This window comes from Pseudonaja textilis, chromosome 4 (genome assembly GCF_049901715.1).
Source record: "Pseudonaja textilis isolate UNSWEBS1 chromosome 4, rPseTex1.2, whole genome shotgun sequence".
Lineage (NCBI taxonomy): Eukaryota > Metazoa > Chordata > Lepidosauria > Squamata > Elapidae > Pseudonaja > Pseudonaja textilis.
The window spans coordinates 65501559-65524047 of NC_141993.1; the positions used below are offsets into that span (position 1 = coordinate 65501559).

Sequence of the window (22489 nt, forward strand, 5' to 3'; positions counted from 1 at the left end):
ATGGTGAGAGCAATACAATTAAAATACCAATTTATTGGGATATAATAGACATCTCTTGAAAGTCAAATCAGTCTTGCATATCAATATTTACCTATTTAACTAGACTAGGAAAAAAAATGCACAGCCAAGTTAAAATACAAATAAACATGAACTGCCTGACAATCAGATGATTGAGGATAAGTACCTGTAGCAGACCGATATAATCATTTGGTCTTGAATAGATTGTTGTCCTTGACCATGTTATCCCCATATGTATCACTGGGATGCTCTAAATTGTTTTTTGGAAAATCTGATAAAAGAAAGAAGAGGAAAAATACACTTCCACAATGGAATAGTTCAGGCTGTTGACTCTAAGCTGCTTGCAAACAGGAATGGGAATGATATGAAGGTGACATCACAAGGGCATGTGCAATAAAAAGTATGTCAGCATTCCAGAAAAACCAAACTAAACACCAAAATTCTGAGGCAGGCAATTTATCAAAGTTCCAATTTATTAGAGTAGTCATACTGGTACATCTTGGAAAACCCAAATCTGAGAGTTCTGGGTTTTCCCCCAGTAATAAAAAAATCACAAACCCATCCTCTGACCTATCAGTACATCACATGGCCCAATCACCATTCATCCCCAACTTGAGACAGCCCTTAACCACTCCTCATCCAAGTGCAGGAATGACAAGACTTGTGACTGTAAGGAAGAATGCTATTATGGCTAACTACAACCACTCTACAAAATCCCCCCTCCCAATTTCCCAGGCACAGGAGTGTGGCAGTGTGGAAGCTTCTGGTGCGAATATGGTTTCCAAAGTGGCTATGGAGACATCTTTGTTAGAGAGACATGTGGATTTGCTTAGAAGGGTCTTCTACACAAGTTGCTCTTCAAGAACTCAATGAAAACTGAGTCAATTAATTCGAGAAGTTACTCAACTTAGCTTTCAGTCCAGATGAATATTGCAATTACCCTTCAGCAATAGGAATTCCACTTTTTAACTTCCATCATTGAGAAATTTTCCTTTCTCCTTTTTGAAATCAAGGAGATTTCCCTTCCAACTGAATGAATAGCTTTGTTATGCCCCTGTCAGTAGCAGAAACCAAAGAGTGAAGAATAGAGACCCAACAGAGCTCCATCTGCCATCTGTTTTTGCTGCTCCTCCTTTGGCTGGATAGTAGGAACATTAGTCAGCTCATATAAGCAGCCTTAATGACATTTGTTAGATGATAGAGATGCTGTTATTTGTGGAACAGACATTAAAATGCATTAAAGAAGAGAGTGAAACAAATTGAAGGCAGGACTAAGGAAAGAGAAAGACGGGGTGGTGGTGGTGGAAGTATCCAGATATAAAAGAGGCTCCATCCATATTGCATATGCCCTGCTTGCTGATAACTAAAATCCCACCCACTATTATTGTGTAGCCTACTACAGACTGGATCTCTTTGTAAAATAAAACTTATATCACAGATCTTGGCTAAAGGCATTAGTTATGAATTTGGCTACAGAGAAATTATCTCATAAAAGCATTATCCTGAATGTCATCATCTAGATACTGTGTTTCTTTTATAAATTGACCATATTTACTCTTAATAGTTGTTATTGTCTATATTTTACTTTTAATTTGGACAGTCTTCTCTCATGCTTAACCAGTTTTCCCAACTTTCCACTCTTCTCCCTTCATTTGAAAGATACATGCAAATGCAATTTAAATATATAAATGCTGGAAGGTAAAGTTTTCAAATGTGAATAAATTATCTAGGCCCAGTAGTTCCAGTTCTGCTATGATTTAAATGACCCATAGATATTGAACTTGAATATTTTGCATAGAAAGCCAGGACCAGACAATTACAACTATATGTGCAAACAACTTGATCAAAATCTTGAGTTTCCATTTACACACACTTGATATACTTTCATCATTATCAAATTCTGCTCAGTTAAATGTCTGCAAGGGGTATTTTTGGTTGATGGAAATTCTGTCATTCAGAAAACTGCAAAGAAATTGATGCTTACAATAAGAAGTTTGGATTGTTTTTATGGTGACAGAATTAGTGAGTGATGGAGAGACTTTAATTCTCTTAGCTTCATTAGTTTCCAGAGCAAGTTTGATGAGTGATGCTGTCAGGATCACAATAGGAAATTAAATGCAAATAGGGAGAATATGAATACACACAAACTGAAGCTGATGCCTGCAAAATGTTTAAAATTGATCATGTAAGTAATCATCACTAATCTTATATGGACATAGCATATGCTTTTGTTGTGGTGTCCTATATATGACAATGTATTTTATCGCCAGCTCAATTATTGGCTTTCAATTTCTTAATTTTCTGAGATAATTTGTATGGTTACATTTTTATTCAGCTTCAGACTGAGAAAACCAATTTAAAACTTGCAATTTGATATCCTCTAGCATAAGAAAAATTTGCATCCGTTGTTTTTTTAATATGTTCGTATAATATGAGAGAGTTTTACTGTGAATTGTAATGCCAGAACTAGTTTTGGGATCTTATTAAATCACCACCCTTAAAATATCTATTTTGTTTCTCTGTGTATGATGGCTAATAAGAAAAAGGGTAAATCTGCATTTTTTTTCAGCAAAAGAAAACTTCAGGTATATACATTTCATGAACAGCTGTCAAGCCTGAAATTGACATATGTGTAGCCATTTTAGTTAGGCTTAATGTATATCCTTTTCCTTACTTTCTCTGTGGCAGTCATGGGGGAAGGGTTTCAGGCTCGTCACATTCCTAAGTGGGGAGGAGTGGAGATAAAGAGAGTGTTTTGACTAGGTGATCTTTCTTCCCGTAGGAAACAAGCTGTCCTTGCTTGGACCCCTTGAGGTGGAGATTTATGACATCAAGCATTGTTGAATTATTTCTATTGGAGAATGTGACTTTTGGGGGTTGTTCCTAACTTGTAATATTGTGGTTGTAATTCCGGGTTGTGTCAGATCCAAAATTACTATGGACTTTGCCAATTTGATGCTTTCCAAGAAAAAGAAATCTTTTTTGAAGATGGACTTTGTATTTTTCTTTTTAAATGGATTTCATCATTTGGAAACCTGACACCAGCTTTGTTGCTGAAATCTATGTGCCTTTTTATCTTGCTTCAAACTGAAACTTTCTGCCGATGTGTCTAGTATGAGAAGAATCAACAAACAATTGTCTATAATCAGTGCTGAGGCACACCAATAGGTGTCATAAACATAGCATCTAGAACAAGGATCTTCAAACTTGGCAAGTATAAGACTTGTGGACTTCAATTCCCAGAATTCCTCAGCTTACATGACTGGAAAAGGAATTCTGGAAGTTGAAGTCCACAAGTCTTAAAGCTGTCAACTTTGAAGACCCCTGATCTAGAATCTAGAAAGTCAAAATGTAAACCATGAAATCAAGTGAGATGAAAGAAATGGAATTAAAATTTAGAAGAAAAATAAAAAATAGGCTTGAAGTTAAAATATGTCAGAAGAGCCATGGTTAGAATGTAGAATGTTAGAATGCAGGCTAATTCTGCTGACTGTCTATTCCCAGCAGTTTGATAGTTCAGTCCTGACCAGCTCAAGGTTGACTCAGCCTGTTCTGACCAAGGCTTCCTGAGACAGTAACAATCACATGCTGCTCCAAAAACCCTTTTTTATTTTAACAGCTGTGAATTATATGCATTCACAGCCCGTAATGAGTCCCAAACAGTTTATGAATAGTCCCAACAGAAGACTGCCACAGTCTTTCAGGATAAGGCTGATAAGCACCCACCTTTATCTCCCTTAAAATGCTGTCAATGACTAAATTGCCAATTAGCTGTACAAAGCCAAATGGAGCACAAAGACAACATGGAGCTTCAGATTTTAAACGTACCAAAATGAACAAAGTTGCTTCTTGCAAAGGCTCATGTCCTTTTGCTCCTCCTTTATGTCTTATGGGAGTGGCCAATCATCTCCAAGCCTTACTCCCAAGTCACCCCTTTTGTCTTAACTGTTCTTTCCTTTTGGCAGCTCTGCACAAGCATACACTGGGAACAGGCTCCCTCTGTTCCTCTGCCTTGCTGTCAGTTTCTGGAGGCTCCAGAGTCAGCACATAACTCTCAGATGGGCCTCGCCCCATCTCTGTGCTGAACGCAGATCCCCCGTCTGAGTCCTCTCCAGACTCCAAGACTGGCCCATGTTCCTTCCCACTGTCCAACTCTGCTGCCAGCTCCACAGGCCATCCTTCCTAGGTCAGTAAAATGAGGACCTAGATTGTGGGGAAATATGCAGACTGTCAGGATTCTGGCAGTTACTCCAATTAAATCATGAGCCTTGAGCCACACTTCGAACACTAAAAAGGATTTATTAGAAGTTAATATTCTGGCATTAGTCTGGGCATAGCTGACTCTGAGATACATAATATACTGTCACCCTTTACCTGTTTTCCCCCCACCCCTCTGGGTGTATCATCCAATGAAATACATCCATAGCAAAAGTCATCAATCATGCTCTCCAATTAGATTTTTGTGTGGCAGAAGCTTCTGTCGTCTAATCAGTCTCTGAAGAAAATATGAATGGAATGTACTTTCAATTCCACACTACTGCCTGCTCTTTGAAACTCCCCCACTTCTTTCTGTTGTCAACTATAAAAAAATGCATAGAAAATGTTTTATGAGTTGACATTCGGCTCCCCTCATTTCTTGAAGGTGACCTGTACAACACACACAAAAACAAATTGATTGCAGATATGGAAGCTTGTGCTCATGAACCCCCCTCCCCCAGGCTTAGTTGGATTTTCTGCATGGAATGTTGCTGCTAGGCGATCAGCTTGGACATTCCTACTCTTTACCCATGATGCCTCTGATAAGGGGTAGCCCTTCCATTTGATTAAATATTGGAGTTGTCTCCTGTGCCACCTCGAATTGAGTATTTGCTGCACCTCATAATGGGTTTGGTCTCTTATGACCATGGGATCTGGGAGCTCTTGAGGTAGGGGCCTCAGTGTAGATCCAACCATGGGTTTTAATAGGCTACTATGGAATGCTGGGTGTATTTTCCCTAACAATCAGGGCAACTTCAATTGCACCATGACTGGGTTGATGATCTTTACTACGGGAATAGTCCCATGAACTTTGGCCCCAATTTCTTTCTAGGGAGTCTTAACCTCAGATATTTGGTGGAGAGATAGATCTCCTCCCACAATTGGAATGGTCGCTGCGGGGCTCGGTGATTGTTTGCCTGTCTCTTATAGGTCTGTGCCACTTTTGCCAGTGCTTTTTTGACGTTCTCCCAAGTTGCTTTCAACATTGACATCTTGACTGAGGACTGGGGGGTCAGGCTGACTGAGGAGTGGAGGGTCCCTTGGATACTCAGGCATTGGGACAAAGTCCACTCACTGCCACTCACTACCTTGGAAGAGGTTAGTCCTGTGCTACTGTGAACAGCATTATCACATGTGACCTTCGCAAAAGGCAGGAGGTCCACCCAATTGGATTGCTGATAATTCATATAGCACCTCAGATACTGCTCTACAATAGTGTTCAATCTCTCTGCCCCCCCCCCCCATTGGTGCTTGGGTGAAAGGCTGAGCTAAGACCATGGGATCACCCAATAGACTGCAGGAACTCCCTCCAAAATTTGGCTGTAAATTGGACCCCTCTGTCTGTAAATTCTCTGTCGTACTCCATGCATGCTTCGGGAACAGCTTGGCTAACTGGTGGGCTGAAGGTCCGCTGCAAGGTATGAAATGCACCTGTATGGAAAATAAGTCTATTACACAGACTGTGATGACCTGGGGCATGGCACAAAGGCAACACAATAAAATAAACAAGAAGAGTCCCTTTAATACCTCCAACTTTGCCCCCAATGTCCAGATTACCTTCGGCTGGAGAAAAAACTGTCCCAAGAATAGTCTTTAAGTAAAGGGAATTCAGTCCGAAAACAAAGTACATACAAACCGTAAATAAAAATCCATACAAACCACATTACAGAAATTAACTTGACAGGGCAGGAGAAGGAATTGCAGACTTGAAAGGCCAAAAAAAAACAACACACAGTTGGGAAGATGTCAGGAATCCAAATAAGCCTCAACAATAACAGATAACTCATTATTTGCTTCCAACAAGTTGCTGTGCGTAGCTTTCCTTTTTAAATACTGTGTTCCCAGCTGCAGCTAATGAAGGGAATCAGGGTCCTTTCCTCCCTTCTCTGTTCCTCCCTGCGTACCCGAGGATAAAGAAGGTGTGGGCCAGGGTCTTCTTCTGAATTCCCTCTCCCTTGCTCTACCTCTCCCCTGCTCTGCTCAGCCAGACTGTGCCGTTCCCCAGTTTCTTCCATTCTTTTCTGAATTATTTTCTAGTCTTCTCTGAACACGTTTTCCCCCTCTTCATTTTTTTCCATCTAACCACAGAATGTACGTCTTATAACTGTGTTTAACACTTTCCCTGTAATGTAACATTTCCCTGCAGTCATGAAAACTAGGTCCTGTAAAAGTAAAACTTTTCTTTTCTGTAAAATTTTCTTCTCTCTTTTTTGAACTCCTCCTTCATATTCTGTTTAGAATAATTGAAATGGATTTATTTATTTAACCATATTTAGATAGTCACCCATCTCACAGTAAAATGGCTTTGGGAGGATTAAAATAAAAAAAGAAGTTATAAAATCAAAATATTAAAACAAATGCAATTAAAATACATTGACCATATTATCAATAGCAATGAGAAAATTTATATTAAAAACAATGCAGCAAATCTGTATCTCTCATGGTGCAATCAATTAACAGCATCCTAGAATCAAAGAGCTGGAAGAGACAGACATGCATCTGCTCTAATCTTTCCTTAAGGCAGCACCATTCATCCACCTGTTCTCATAACCAGGCCCTTCTGTTGCTTGCAATTAATCAAGCAGAAAGGTTCAGTTGCTTCAATGACGGGTGATCTGAGTGTTTTCATACTATCTTGGTTGCATAGAATATTTTCCTACCAGATTAATTATTTTTTCCTTGTCTATCAAGGAGGAGGTTTAAGAGTTCTCTGTTAAACACTTTGATTGCCCTTGGTTTGTTCTTCTAAGGTAGGTATATCAAACTTGTGGTGTCACATTGTCACATGATGTATTGTGATTTTTTCCCCTTCACTAAAATGGGGTCAGGATGGCCAACGTGTGACACATCTGGCCCATGGGCCATGAGTTTGACAGACCTGCTTTAAGACTTTCTCATTAGCTGTCAGATTACTGATTTGTTATAGACCCAAATATTTTGATGGATGCATGTGTATTAATAAATTTACATGTAGTCTTCTCTTATGAAGTGTCACTGGAAAATAATTCTAAAGCAACTACATACAGATATATTCCTTCAAAACATCATTTTTGTAGGACTTATATACCCTAATATTTGCATTGCGACATGCTTGCCAGAAGTAATGCTGAATGTTTTTATGTGTTTTTATGAAACTGCTGGTGTAACCTTAGTCTAAAACACAGAACTTAGTTGATGAGTTTAGCTTCTTCAAACTTCTTTATCCCCACTATACATTCTCTCTTTGTATGTGACTAAGTGCTGGAGTATATCATGATGGCACATCCATAATATTATATCATCTTAGATGATCCATGCTATAAAAATGATTTCACTTTATAAAGATTTTGATTTCTTAATGTATTTTTATAGAGCCAGTAAATCTTAACCTCACTGAGGAAAAGGATTAACATCTGAGCAGGCTTGACAAAAATGAAACGAATCAAGGTGCCTTATTGTTAATGAACAGGTGCAATTTAGGAATAACCAATAATATTTTGTCCTATAAACGATTTATAGTTTTTCCATGTTCTCCACAGGCTGGGAAGGTAATGAGGAATTATAAGAAGGAAGCAATAATACCACCATATAACCATTGTAAACTGGCCTTTATTCAAGCTGTGATGGGGCATGGATTTTTAAGTGGAAAAGTTTGCATTCACAAATCTTAAACTCCCTGTCCTTTATGAATGAATGAGATGTTAACCTTTAACTCAGAGTAAGATACATAACTGCTGTTGGGTTCAATGTTTCTTGTAACTATTTCACCCAAAATAAAAACCATAACAATGTTACTGTGTCATTCTATTTCCAATATTAATCTTTAAAGCTTTGTGGATTATGGTTTTTTTCTCAGTATTTGACATAGAGAAGCAAGTTTTCTCTTGACAATCAGCTAAAAGGAAATATCTCTGGTAGAAACATTTCTAAAATGTCATAGCACTATTTTTTGGCTGGTTTGTGAGGGTCAGTCTACAATGGCTAATCTAATGCCTATGTTTTATAAAATAATAAATAGAGTTAAAGGAGTTTTATAAAAAATTTTTTTTCATATTTATATAGCTGCCCTTCTCACAGAAACCAATTCTAGGTGGCATGCAGCAATCAATAACAGTTAAAATATATAAAAATAGCTATATAAAATATAAAAAGTCATCATGAAAAATGAAAAAAGAAATACTAAAAATATTAAAATATTGAAGACTTTCCAGAAACTGTCTTCAAGGAGTATATTCCATAGGGTGTATCCCAAAGCAAAGAAGGCTCACCTCTAAATTTGTTAGATGGTACATGGAGCATGCTTTGTATGTTATACTTAATGGGATATATTTATGTAATCAAAAGAGGTTGTCCCTCTTCTAGGTCATCCCTAAAACTAAGGACAAATTTCATGATGGTTAGAACGATTAATCAGTAGAACAACTTGTCTCCAGAAGTTGTGGGTATTCCAATACTGGAAGTTTTAGACTAGATTTAGATTTAGTCTATATGTACATAAAGATAGGAACGTTGGAGTGGAGTGCCTGCATTCAATTTTGGGTTGGTTGTTTTCACAAATGCTTTTATGTGAGTCTCAGAGGACTCCATTGATTTCTGGTTAGATAAACTCCAATATCTAAATAATAATTTCTACCATAAAGTTGTAACTAATAAATATCCAAATATCCATAAATTTTGTGTCTTTGCATACCAAGAAATTAACTGCACAGTCAGGTATTAAGTTTAGATTTGAAGCTTTGTCTACTCTATTTTACAGACTTTTGTTTAGCCATGTCCACACATTACCATAATAGTTTAGGATAATTAATCTTTTCTGTTATGTTAAATATTTCTGGCTAATTGATTCTGGTGTTTTAATCACCATTATGCTGTCCATTTTTTTTATAAAGATGTAACAACACTTTAAATAATTACAAACAGTTGTGGTTTTTCAGGATAAATATCTAAAAAATATCTTTTCAAACAAGCAGGATACTTGACCATCTTTTCCCAGACAACCTTGTGGTAAGTGTGTGAACCAACCTTTTACACAGAAATTACCCCCTGAGTGCTGAAAATGAGAGCCATCTGGACAAACTTATATGAAGCCAATATCATGAAGTGCTAGCATTGTGATAATGATGACAAACACATACACACAGAGGGAGAGAGAGAAACATATCCTAGAACTTTCATTCTGTTTTCTATTTTCATCTTGTTTAATAATCCTTCAGAAATTGTTTAGAAACTCTTGGCAAAATAATTTGAGCATACAGAGTGGAACATGCAATGGCCAGATGGCCTAAGGTCTTATAATTTAGTAGGCATATGTTTCAAATGTAAATGTGGATTGCTGTTAACAACTGTGGTTTAAGCTCTGGTGGATCCTGTTTGGCAAGAAGACTCTACAGATGTTGCTAATCTCTCCTGCTGCTATCAAAGAATGTGTTGAACTAAATATAGGTCTTATTAGCCTACTATCTTTGTACAATAATAAAAAGGTTTGGAGATTAGACACAAAGAGTTGGATTTACATTTTTGTAAATGCAAATGTTGAGCATTTTTAAAATATTTATATTGTTTGCCTCAAGTGTCTCTAGAGACATTTATATTGTTTCAATTTCTCTTCCACCAAGTAGTGAAAAGGTTTCTAAAACTCTTGCAAGCATTTTAGTTTAAAAGCAAGATACTAAAATTTTGCCCAATATGGAAATTTTTGGTTTACTAATTTTGCTTGTGTCCTATCTCAGTCTTAAGCCTCTAAGATACTTACAATAAATTCTGTCTGTCTTTCTGTCATTTATTATCTATCTATCTGTATTCATCCATCTGTCTATCCAATTAAAATAGACAAAACAGAGTTATTATTCAAGTCAATGCATGAGTAAACTAATAACAATCTAACCCTAATAATAATAGCATCTGCCTTCCAATTTTAGATGGCTGAATAGGCAGACAGAATGTATAAAAGTGGCATGGGCAGATTTATTTAGTAATTCAGGGAAACAAAAGAGGGTTTTTAAGAGCTTAGCCTTTCAAAATATGAGTTTAAAGACACTGTACCCAGTTTTGTTTATCCTGCTTGCTGAAATAGATTTGTCACTAGGAAGAAGTGAATCAAAAGATTCTTATTTATTGCTCCTTCTGTTCACCCCCCCAAATCACCTATTCAACCAAACTGAAAACAAATTAATTACACTTTATATGATATATATGTATGTTTGTGTGTGTGTGTGTGTATACTGTGTGTATATATATATATATATGGGTATGTATATATGTATATGTGTTATGTGTGTATATATCTGTTCATGTGTGTGTGTATATACACCTACGTATATAGATTCAAACACATACACAGAGAGAGGCTAAATCAAAATGTGTTAATTACACAATTGCTAAAGAATTAAAAGCATATATGCAAAGATTATAATTCTCATAAATATTGCATTGATACAATAAGGAACATCATTATTAACAGAGAATTATTTTAATTGAATTAGAATCTAGTTACAAATACAGAGAGGAGATAATGTATGCAAGTCTTCATTTGAAGCAAGCAAGCCCTACATTATTTTTCATGTAAAAAGGACTTTTTTCAGAATGAAAAAAATGACAGTCTTGGAAATATGTTCCCCAAAATACAACATTAAATGGAATATACTGATGGCAGTCCTAATCTGTTGTTCCAACTCTTATCAAGTGTAACTGAGCTGCATATCTATTGAAGGAGATCCATTCCATGCTGCTAAATACTCTCCAATAAATTAACACCCAAGGATCTTCCATTCTCACATTAATTGAAACATAGTAAAATGACATAAAATAAAGTATTATTAAAATGAACATAGAGCATGATCTAAATACTCTGCCAACTGAATTAAATTTTCATTGAAGATTTCAAATGAGCAAATGAGCATCAGGGGAGATAGATGCTATTGTCTTTAGAAATTTGAATATTGAGAAAGTTACAGAGGAATGGAGTAAAATTGAAAAAAGCTAAGGTCAGTCAAAGTTGCAAAGAAACATATATTAACAGTGGCTGTGAATAATAACAATGGCATAATGCTTCCGTTGCATTAAAAATATGAAAATACCTAGGCAATCCATATGGGAATAACTGCAGATTTTATTTTATTATTGATTGGAGGAGACAGGAGAGATGTTCAGGTGATCAAGGTTTCCAGGGATCTCGAAACTTGCTTTCTATTTAAGCTCATATTTTTAAAAATGATATATACAATAAGCAGCCAGAAAAAGAAATTCCACTCAGAGAAGAAACATTGCTAAAGTTTTCAAGATGCTCTCCATCATATTTCCATCATTAAACAATGATAGCATTTCTCCTTCTTTACATTAATGATCCAACAGAATGCAGCCTGAAGCTACATGAGAATGTTCAGCAATACAAGAAAAGTGATGGTAGTGGGAAAAATACAGACATCTATAATAAATAAATATAAACAATGAATGTGTACAATAATTCAGACTTTTCCAGAGCATTGTTACATCTATGGAAGAACAGAAAAAACCAGGAAGCACATTTCATTTTCTGGCTCTGTTGGAATGACCAGTGGTACATATGTCTCCTTGCTGTCTGAATTTCAACAAGAATCCAGAAGCAGGCACTTTTGCAGTTTGAATTTTGGATGAAGTATTAATTGTTCCTCCCATCACCTCTTAGTGATCCAAAAATATGTAGACAATTGAACGCCCACTATGACAAATGGAAGTTATTAGATGGGTCCACGCGGGAAAGGAGAGGCAGGATACAGCATGACTGGTAAGCAGACTTTATTTGAAGCCAGTTCAAAAAAGCTGCTCAACCATGGCAGGTGCCAGCTTTTATAGCCGGCGCTGTCCAAAGCTTCAGCCACTGATGGAACTTCATTTTTCCCGCCAGCGGCTGGGCCAATGAGTGGAATCTATTAGCCAACTCCACTCCTTGGCCATATTTGGTCATATATAACAGAAGTTTTATTGCATGATCCTTTGAATTAAAAGGCATTAAAAAGGATTTTTAATTTAAAGCAAGGCAGTATGCTATGGATCGGTAAGCTATATTCATTACCAAGGCAAGTACAAAGGCCTTTTTAAAGCAATATAGCTATACAGCAGATGTTTGGGTTTTAATTCTCTCTGCCACTCAGAAGTAACAGAATTTTATTACAATATTTGGATCCATTTTATCAGTACATGTACAGCTATCAAAAATGCTAGCTGTAAGGAGCTTAATTGTTAGAAGAATTGCATAAGGGTTGGGAAACACATAAGCATTTAAGTGTATACTGCATCCCAATTCTGATCCATAATGGCAAGGGTTTCCTCTTGACATCAACAACAGCTTCGCCCAACTACCACAATCACTGGTCAGCTTCCGCTGACTATCAATGACAATTTTCTGTGTTCATGTAATTGAACAGGTTCTGATTTAATGTAACAAAAACCATGGATTGTGGGACAATAAAGCAGTGAAGTAGAATGTGGTGACTGCCTCAAGTACCAGATGCTCTTCTCAGCTATTTCTTAGGAATGCCATGCTTTATGGAATTATAATCTGTGACTTTCCATGTGTTGTCCTAGGACCTCTAATTAGTAGCAATATTGGCTGGGTTACTGAGTTGTGTCATTTGGCAGTATCATGTATCATTTGGCTGCAAATCATGTCCATATGGATACAGTTTCTCTCTGATGGAACTATGGGCCCTAAGATAGTTTTCTTTCTTTAGTTGCAGTGGAAGATGGATGCTGATCACAAGCACAAAAACAAGAATTAACTGATCCCTGGGCAACTTCTATATAAGTGGTCTAATCACCATAACTGAAAAGTAATGTGATCTTCCGGGATTCATCAATTTCTTAACAGAATAATCAATGAGTTCCCTTGTTCTATCAACACAAATTTAACAAAATTCATGAATATTTGTAGTACAAAAGCAGAAAAAAATACTTTGTTCATCACCATAAACAAAAATATCTAGTTAAGAACAGAAAAAATGAAGTGATGCTTGCCAATATGCACATTGACACAACTGCTTAAAGAGAAGACCCACAACAATTACATTAATTAAAATCTAAACAGCAATAATTACTCAAACAATGGAAATTATTTTTGCTTTACTTCTCTGAGCTTTGAACAGCTGTGATGACTTCAACATCACAGTTAAGTATCAAAATGGTAGAAGATAATTTGAAAAAAAGTCTTGCTTCGTTTTCAGGTACAACAATCAGCATTATCTAGTTGAAATTAAGAGCCATTTCTAAACATGTTTGATTGAATGTAAGCATTAAGTAGCTACAGATAGTCCTTGACTTACAACTATTCCTTTAACAACCATTTGAAATTACAGCCGCACTTAAAAAGTGACTTACAACTGGTTCTTGCACTTACAACCATTGCAGTATCTCCATGTTCATGTGATTCAAATTCAGGCATTTGACAACCACCATGTACTTAAGAATTATGTGATCACTATTTGCAACCTTCCCAGCCAGCCATTAGGAGAAGCTGTATTCACTTAATGACCACATGATTCAATTAACAACAGTAGTGATGGCAAAGATGGTCCTAAAATTGGTGTGACTCACTTAACAACTACCTTGATTAGCAATGAAAATTCTGATCCCAATTGTAGTCATAAGGTAAGGATGACCTGTACTTACATTTTACTTAAGCAAGCTATTTAAATTTTACCGATAGGAATAGGAGTACAGGAGGCATGCCAAGAAATTTAAAGACTTAAAAAAACTTTAGAAACTTAAAGACTTGAAGGACTTACAGATGCTTAATTTTGATAAATGGAGAAGTGTGGGTTGATTTCTAACTTGGACATTTCCTATAGCTCCTTTCTAGACTGTAGAGAAGACATTGACTTACTGGAATTAATTTTGCAGAAGAAACAGACATGATAGATTTTGGTATTTTTATCCATATCATTGCTTTCTAAGGAAGCATGAATAATTCTGTATCACAGAAAGTTGTACTAACTGCTTTCTTCTTCTCTATGTATATTTATGTATGAATGGGTATGTATGCTTAAAAAGTGGAATTCAGGAATATTTAATTTATTCTTTGGGGAAGCCCTTGAATTTGTATGATCAGACAGTCTTGAACCTCAGCTGGGGATTTGTAGTATCTTTAAGTGCACTCTTAAGATTTCACTCCTGGAACAATCAAAGACCTGAAAGGTCCTGAAATGGACATCAGTATATAGGAAGGTAAGCAGAGCTGATTGTTTCTAAGTCACAGGACTGTCAGCTGTTGCAGTTCAACCATGATGACCTCTGACATTGTATTGTGCAGTTGCTCTTCTCCTCTGCCTCAGTGTGGAATGAATCTATCATTTTGGAAGGTCAAACTATAAATAAAAAATCTGGAGTTATCCTATTTTGATTGTAGAGATTTACAGAGTTAGAAATAGGATTTTGGCTTCTTTTTGTCTAGTGGCAAGGAAAGTTATGGTCCCCTTGTACTGCATGCTATAATTTTAAATAGAGAATTCTGAAGCAAGTAGCAGGATTTTTCATTTTTCTTCATATCCCAAGGCAACAATGGGACTTTCTGTTGTCCTCAAAGTTACTACGTGTATGTCTCATTTCACAGCCTGCACTAACTTTGCCTTCACTACTGTTTAATATTTCTTACCATGCATGCACTAGGTGTAGGGAATATTTCAAATTGATTCCAGGTTAGTGTACAATAATTATTCTATTTATTTGTGATTCTAAATGACTCTGGTGACTTGAAAAGATATAACTTTGTGATGTAGCAAAAAAACCCAAACCCACAATCTTTCATTTAAACTTCAGAAGAATTAGCAGATCACTTTAAATTGTTTAAGTGAAAATAATGTCTTGTATACCCTTTAAACTTTATCCTTGCTTTTATTTCTATTTTTTAAAAACTCACTTTTAAAAGCATCTTTCGGCCAGATTAGGAGATAGGATGGGAAAGCTGTGTGATAAGAGCTTGCTTGACCAAGCTTGCTTGCTCTCTTTTTCTCCTGGCCCTTAAGTTTTTGTAGTTCATGGGGAATTCTGGGAGTTGAAGTCTACCCATGCTGGCTGAGGAACCCCTGGAAAGAATGGCTAGGAACCGATGAAAAGCATCATTGGCCTCCATAGTCCCATCTCACTGCAGTTTGGCCCGAAGCTCATCTAGTTCTGTCTGGACCTTCAACTGAATTCTGAAATCTTCTGCCGTGTGCTCTTTCACTAAAAGATGGACTCCCTTGGGCAGGTTATTCTGAATAGTTTCCAGGAAAATAGGACTAAACGTGGCAGTCAATTGTTTAATCTGAATGACACACTGGTGGCTTGTAAGGTGGCCGTCCACACGCACTTTGCTGCCATGTTCCCCGGTCCACACCAGCTCTATACTCTTCGTGGGCATGGTGTAACTTTCGACCACGTTGACGGACAGCTTGTTGCAGAGCCAATGCACATACTGAGCATAATGCTTGACCAGACAGATGTCATAGCCCGTCATCATGATGTTTAAGGTGCCATTCTGGTATTCTGTGCCACGGTTAATTTCCTTCATCTCCATATGATTCTTCCTTTCAGGAGGGGCCTCTGGCAGGAGAAGATGTCTATAGAGGCTGATAGCTTTAAACTTTATCGAGAAAGAGCCAACTTCATTTTAAGTTATAATTTTTTAAAGATAACATTCTGATTTCTGAGAAGACCTTTATAACTTCAGATAAAATTCCCATCTATTAGAACAGTGTAAATACTTGTGATCAATCAGATGGGCCTCTAAGTGTATAGGAGAACACTAGCATTATCTTAAATAAGTTCACACGTGCTAGTATGAAATTATATGATACAAAAGCAGGGGTGGGATTCAAATTTCTTAACAACCGGTTCTATGGGCGTGGCCTAATTTGTGGGCATGGCTTGCTGGTCATGTGACTGGGTGGGTGTGGCTTGCTGGTTGGGCATGGGGTGCTGGTCACATGACTGGCTGGGCATGGCTTAGTAATCATGTGACTGTATGGGCATGACCAACTCAATGTCACTCACATCAAGGGGTGCCTTGCCTGGCCCCTCCCCTCCCAGCCATTCCTTGTCACACCCAGTTTCAACATATCTATAGTTCTGTAAAAATGTTGTTCACCTTTTTTAATTTTTTTATCTATGTACTTTAGATGTACTTTCATGGACCACTTAAAAGAGGAAATGACTCACATGCTTTGCTAAAGAGTATGATAGGCAACAGGCTTTCAGGGTGCTGCCAGAAAGAGGTGGGGTGAATGTATTTTCCAAAGCACCAGAAGGCAAACAAGAAGCAATGGATGGAAACTGAACAAAGAGAGAAGCAAACTAAGACTAAGGAGAAACTTTCTGACAGCGAGAACAATTAACCAGTGGAACTGCTTGCAACCAGAAGTTCTGGGTGCTCCAACACTGGAAGTTTTTAAGAAAAGACTGGACAGCCATTTTTCTGAAATGGTATAGGGTTCCCCCTAAGGTCCCTTCTAAGTGTTATTCTGTTACTCTGACACATTTCCCAGGACCTCTACTCATAGTTTGGCATGCTCAGTTTTCCTGACTGAGCAGGGGGTTGGACTAGAAGACCTCCAAAGTCCCTTTCAACTCTGTTAAACACACATGTATTTATGCTCTGGACTATAGACATGAATGCATGTATTGTAAAGCCTGAAAAATACCTGGGCAAAAGAAAGGCAGTAAAATCTAGGTGTAGGGACAGTGTAAAATATTTATATATGATAAATAATGGAACAATTAAAAATAACAGCAGAGTTCTCACTCTTCCTCCTCTTTCTTCCTATTTCTCTTTCTTTCTTTCTTTCTTTCTTTCTTTCTTTCTTTCTTTCTTTCTTTCTTTCTTTCTTTCTTTCTTTCTTTCTCTCTCTCTCTCTCTCTCTCTCTCTCTCTGTCTCTCTCTCTCTCTCTCTTTCTTTCTTTGTCTCTATCTGTCTTTCTCTCCCTTCCTCTTTCTTTCTTGCTCTTTCTTTCTCTCTCTTTCTCTCCCTCTTTCTTTCTTGCTTTCTATCGGACAGCAGAAGTGGCCTCGGGGCAAATGCCCACACGCACTCCCCTTGCCACAAAGCCATTTCTATTGGCCAATGGAAGCTTCCTGAAGGCAGAGACACCAGCTGCTTTGGGGCAAGGTGTGGCTGCCCGTGAAGCACTCCTGACAGGAGCGCCCCATGCACACTCCCCTTGCCATGAAGCCATTTCTTTCAGCCAATGGAAGCTCCCCACAGGCAGAGTCACCAGCCGCTTCTATCGGCCAGTAGAAGCGGCCTCAGGGTGAGTGCCCCAGGCACACTCCCTTTGCCATGAACCCACTTCTACCGGCTGATAGAAGCAGCTGATGACTCTGCCTTTGGGGAGCTTCCCTTGGCTGATAGAAACGGCTTTGTGGCAATGGGAGTGTGTGTGGGCGCTCACCCTGAGGCCACTTCTACTGGCTGATAGATTTCCTCCCCCATGTGCACCCCCACCTAGAGAGGCCCATGAGCACTCAACTCTCCACAAGGCCGCTTCTACCAGCTAATAGAAGTGGCTGGTGACTCTGCCTTCAGGGAGCTTCCATAAGCTGATAGAAGTAGCCTCGTGGAGAGGGGACTGCGCATGGGGCACTCTAGGTTGGGGTGCATGTGGGGGAGGAAATTAAGTCACCTCCGAGAGGCTCGTGTCAGCTCTGGGCCGCTTCTCTCACCTGCTCTTGCTGGGAAAGCCTCTTCCAGCAGAGCAAAAATCTTGCAAGGGAAATGGGTCCTGTGCAGCAGAGAGAAACAGGATTCAACTGGGCTGCTTTTCTGCTGCCAAGGAGCCATTTCCTGAAGGGAGGGGGGCATGAAAGCTTTTCACTCTGCCACAGCAAAAGGCAGGTAGCAATGGCTGGCCTGGCTGGTGGGCAAAAGCAAACTGCAGGCATGTCGCAAACGTGCACGATGTTGCGCATGTGTGACAGAGACTGGGCAGGGAGTGGAGAAGTAGGCGGAGAGGGGTAGGGGCAGCCAGAGGTCCATTTTACTGGTTCTCCGAACTACCAGGAACCATAACAACTGGTTCTACTGAACTGGTGCAAACCAGCAGAATCCCACCCCTGTATAAAAGGTAATAACCAGTTAATAACTGGTTAAAAGATAGGGTCAGTTCGTGTCTATTGTCAGCAATGAAAGCTCACTAAAATTTGGGGATAACTTTATGTTTCTCATTCCAACCTATTTTATTATCTTACTGTTGTGCAAAAAAATGGGAGAAAGAGTGCAAATCTTACTCTAGCTGTTACTGAACCACCAGAAGTGAATGGCCGCTGTTTCCTTATAAGGAAAAGGTAAAAAAGGATACATAGAAATTGTTATATCTTTATATTGTACTTCTTTTTCTGATGGACTACATATAAATACAAGCAGAAACATTATTATGCACAGAAAAATGTTATGCAGAACTATGCAAAACCTTTGGCTTTGGGTTTAGTCCATGATCTAGCTATGAAAAATTTATTTATTTATTTTTATTTTATTTGGTTTGTCAATTGCTTACAAGATAATAGCTATAAGTAAAAACATAGTTATGAATACATGGATACATATAAGAAAAATAAATAAAAGAATAGGACAGGGATGGTAGGCACATTGGTGTGCTTATGCACGCCCCCTACAGACCTCTTAGGAAAGGGGTGAGGTCAATAGTAGAAAGTCTAAGGTTAAAGTTTTTGGGGTTTGGGGAAGAAACTACAGAGTCAGGTAGATTGTTCCAGACATTGATCACTCTGTTGCTGAAGTCGTATTTCCTGCAATCAAGTTTGGTGCAATTAACCTTGAGTTTGTATCTATTGTTTGCTCTTGTATTGTTATGGTTGAAGCTGAAGTATTCATTGACATGTAGGACATTGCAATCTATGATTTTATATACTATGCTTAGATCGGACAGAAGGCGGCGTAGTTCTAGGTTGTCAAGGTCTAAAATTTCGAGTCTGGTGGCATAAGCTTTTCTGCAACGAGTAGAGGAGTAGAGAACTCTTCTTGTGAAATATTTCTGGACTTTCTCAACTGTGTTAATATCAGATACATAATGTGGGTTCCAGACTGATGAGCTGTATTCGAGTATTGGTCTAGCAAATGTTTTGTATGCTCTAGTTAGTAGTGTAATATTACCAGAGAAAAAGCTATGTAAGATTAAGTTAACAACTCTTAATGCCTTTTTGGCTATGTAGTTACAGTGGGCTCTAGCACTTAGATCCTTGATCATCAACAAGGTCTTGACTATTCAGCCTGTATTTTATTTTCTGATTTTTTTTGCCAATATGTAAGACAGAGCATTTATTTGTTGAGATTTGAAGTTGCCATTTGTTTGACCATTCTGAAACATAGTCAAGGTCTTTTTGAAGGGTAGCAGTATTGTCTGTGGTGTTGAATAGCTTTACATCGTCAGCGAAGAGAACACAGTTACTCTTAATATGATCACAGAGGTCATTTATGTAGAGTATGAAGAGAGTTGGTCCTAGAACACTGCCTTGGGGGACACCACTGTTGACAGGTACAGAATTTGATAGGACTCTCCCAATTTTGACCATTTGTTGTCTGTTTGACGGGAATGCTTCTATCCAGTTATGCAGGTGTCCAGAGATACCATAAGATTTTAGTTTTAGGAGTAGTTTGTCGTGTACCTCTGAATCAAAGGCTTTACAGAAGTCTATGTAGATTGCATCTATTGCTTTGCCCTCATTGAGTTGTGTAGTCCATAGGTTTTTGCAGTGAAAGAGTTGCAGATTGCAGGATAGTTTTTTTCTGAAACCAAATTGTTTATTAGAGAGTAGGTTGTTTGTCTCTAAGTGGAGGATAATGGATTAATAATTGATTCCATGACTTTACATGTGATGCAGCATAAAGAGACTGGTCTGTAATTTTCAACTAGGCTGGGGTCTCCCTTTTTGAAGATGGGGATGACTGTGGCTTGTGACCATAGTTTTTGGCAAGGAGCTGGTCCTGAAAGATTTTTCAAAGATTATGCTTAGAGGTTCGGATATGGCAGTAGATACCTTTTTTTAAGAAGTAGGCACATATTCCATCTGGTCCAATAGATAGAGATGGTTTTAGATTGCGTAGTGCTTTTTCAACATTGTCTACTGTAAAATCGATATGTATTAGATCATTGTAGTTGTTTGTGGTTCGACTAGGAAATACTGGGCATGATCCATTGCTGTTTACAAATACTGAGCCAAAGAATGTGGGATGGACCTTGAGTCTTTTAGTTTGTTGTTTATAAAATTGTAGAAAGCGTGGGTGGAATTGGTACATAGAAGAATTTCCTCTTGTTTAACGTGATAATTGGTGCATTCAGTCTTTATCTGGTGGCATAAATGTTTGTATCAGCTTTTGGAGTTGGCAACATGACCAGATTTGTTTTTCCTCCAAAGTGATCTCTTTTTGGATTGAAGCTTCCTTATTGTTATGGGTTATCTGTTTTTTTCTGGTTTTTGGAGTTGTTATTGTTACATATACCATGTTTCTCATAAAATAAGGCCGTCTTTTTTTTTTTTTTTGAGCCCCGAAAAAATGGCTAGGATGTCTTTTGGGGGGGGTGACTTAATTTCCTCTCCCACACACACAGCCCAATCTAGAGTGCCCCATGCGCAGTCACCTCTCCATGAGGGCACTTCTATCGGCTGATGGAAGCTCCCCGAAGGCAGAGTCACCAGCTGCTTCTATCAGCTGGTAGAAGCAGCTTCGTCGAGATATGAGTGCACATGGGCCACTATAGGTGGGGGTGCATGTGGGGGAGGAAATCTATCGACCGGTAGAAGCAGCCTCAGGGCGAGTGCCCACATGCACTCCCCTTGCCATGAAGCCATTTCTATCAGCCAATGGAAGCTCCCCAAAGGCAGAGTCACCAGCTGCTTCTATCAGCTGGTAGAAGTGGGTTTGTGGTGAAGGGAGTGTGTGGGAGGCACTCGCCCTGAGGCAAGTATAGTATTGGAGGTTTGTGGTATAAAGTTCCTTTGTTTTTTCCTTAAAGCCACATTTTTTGATTTTTGTTTTGTTTTGTTTTTGTTTTAAAAAGGAAGCGTTGCTGTTTGATAGATTTGAATGGAGAAGATTTGAATGAGTTCACCAAACATCTACTTTGGAGTTTGGAAAGGATGAGATTTGGGTGGGGGTTTAGTGGTGGTTGTCCAATCAGCTGAGTGGGAATTTAAATTCAGGCTGACTAATCAGCTGGGTTGTTTAAATGGAGCTCGGTGATTTATATGGATTTAGTAAAGGACAATCTTCTTCAGGAAAATGTAAAGTTAAGTATGCTAGAAGCATAGAGTGAACATTTTGTATCACTATCCTCATGAAAGAATGAGTACCTTTTTCATTCAAAGAAATACAGAAAATGATATCCCATCACTCTGTTTTTTCTGCTAAGAAAAATTGGAACATCTGCATTATGTTTTTTCTTCATGCAGAAAAACAAACATTGTCCATCTTATATTCTCTATAAAAAGAAAAACAATCCCTGCAAATGTGTTTAAATAAAATGACAATTGGTTCAATATTTAAAAAAAAAACCTGAAAGTGGCCTTGTAAAAAAGGTATTATTGGAGGAAGAAGACTTTCTTTTCACAAAGTAATATCCATTGACACCATCTAACAAATTATGGGTATGATATTTTGAGGTTGTAAACCTTTTAGGTTTTTTTTAAAGAAGTCACAGTAATGCAGTCACAGGCAAAGTTCATAAAACATATTTTTCTAGAAGCACAATTTCTTCTAATGCATCTTTAACTACCCAAATGATGTTTCATATGACCAAAATAAACCTGTCATAGCTGTAAAACTGAACTTGAATGAGAAGATGTGTCACTTGTTTTGCATTTATGTATGCCTTCCAGCCGTATCTGTGGGAGGTGAGGTCAAAAAATCAAAATGTCATCCCCCAACAAATGCCCTTTTTAATGTGTCATCCTCTCTAGTCCATATCCAGTGATAGCAGCAACATTTCTTACTCTCCAAGTTGTTACTCTACACACATCACTCAGAGAAGATCAGAGAATTAATGAAGTCATTTTAATCTTAAGGCAATGAGTGATATCTTGGCTCCAGTTCACCACCAATTCCGCTCTGCTATTTAAAGCATCTGCTCCTACACTTATATAAGTTAGATCAATGTGGAAGATTGTTCAATGTAAATGTAAATGCAAACACAAATTTATGAAAATTATTTAAAATGATGAAAATATGAAATTCAATTTTTCGACAGCCTAGGGAAAAAATCATTTCATAATTTCCAT

The 22489-nt window shown here is 38.0% G+C and overlaps 1 pseudogene; it reads right to left on the reverse strand.

The window, feature by feature from the left end:
- Positions 1 to 15285: 15285 nt before the first annotated feature.
- Positions 15286 to 18142, reverse strand: LOC113436945 (large ribosomal subunit protein mL48 pseudogene; annotated as a pseudogene).
- Positions 18143 to 22489: the final 4347 nt, after the last annotated feature.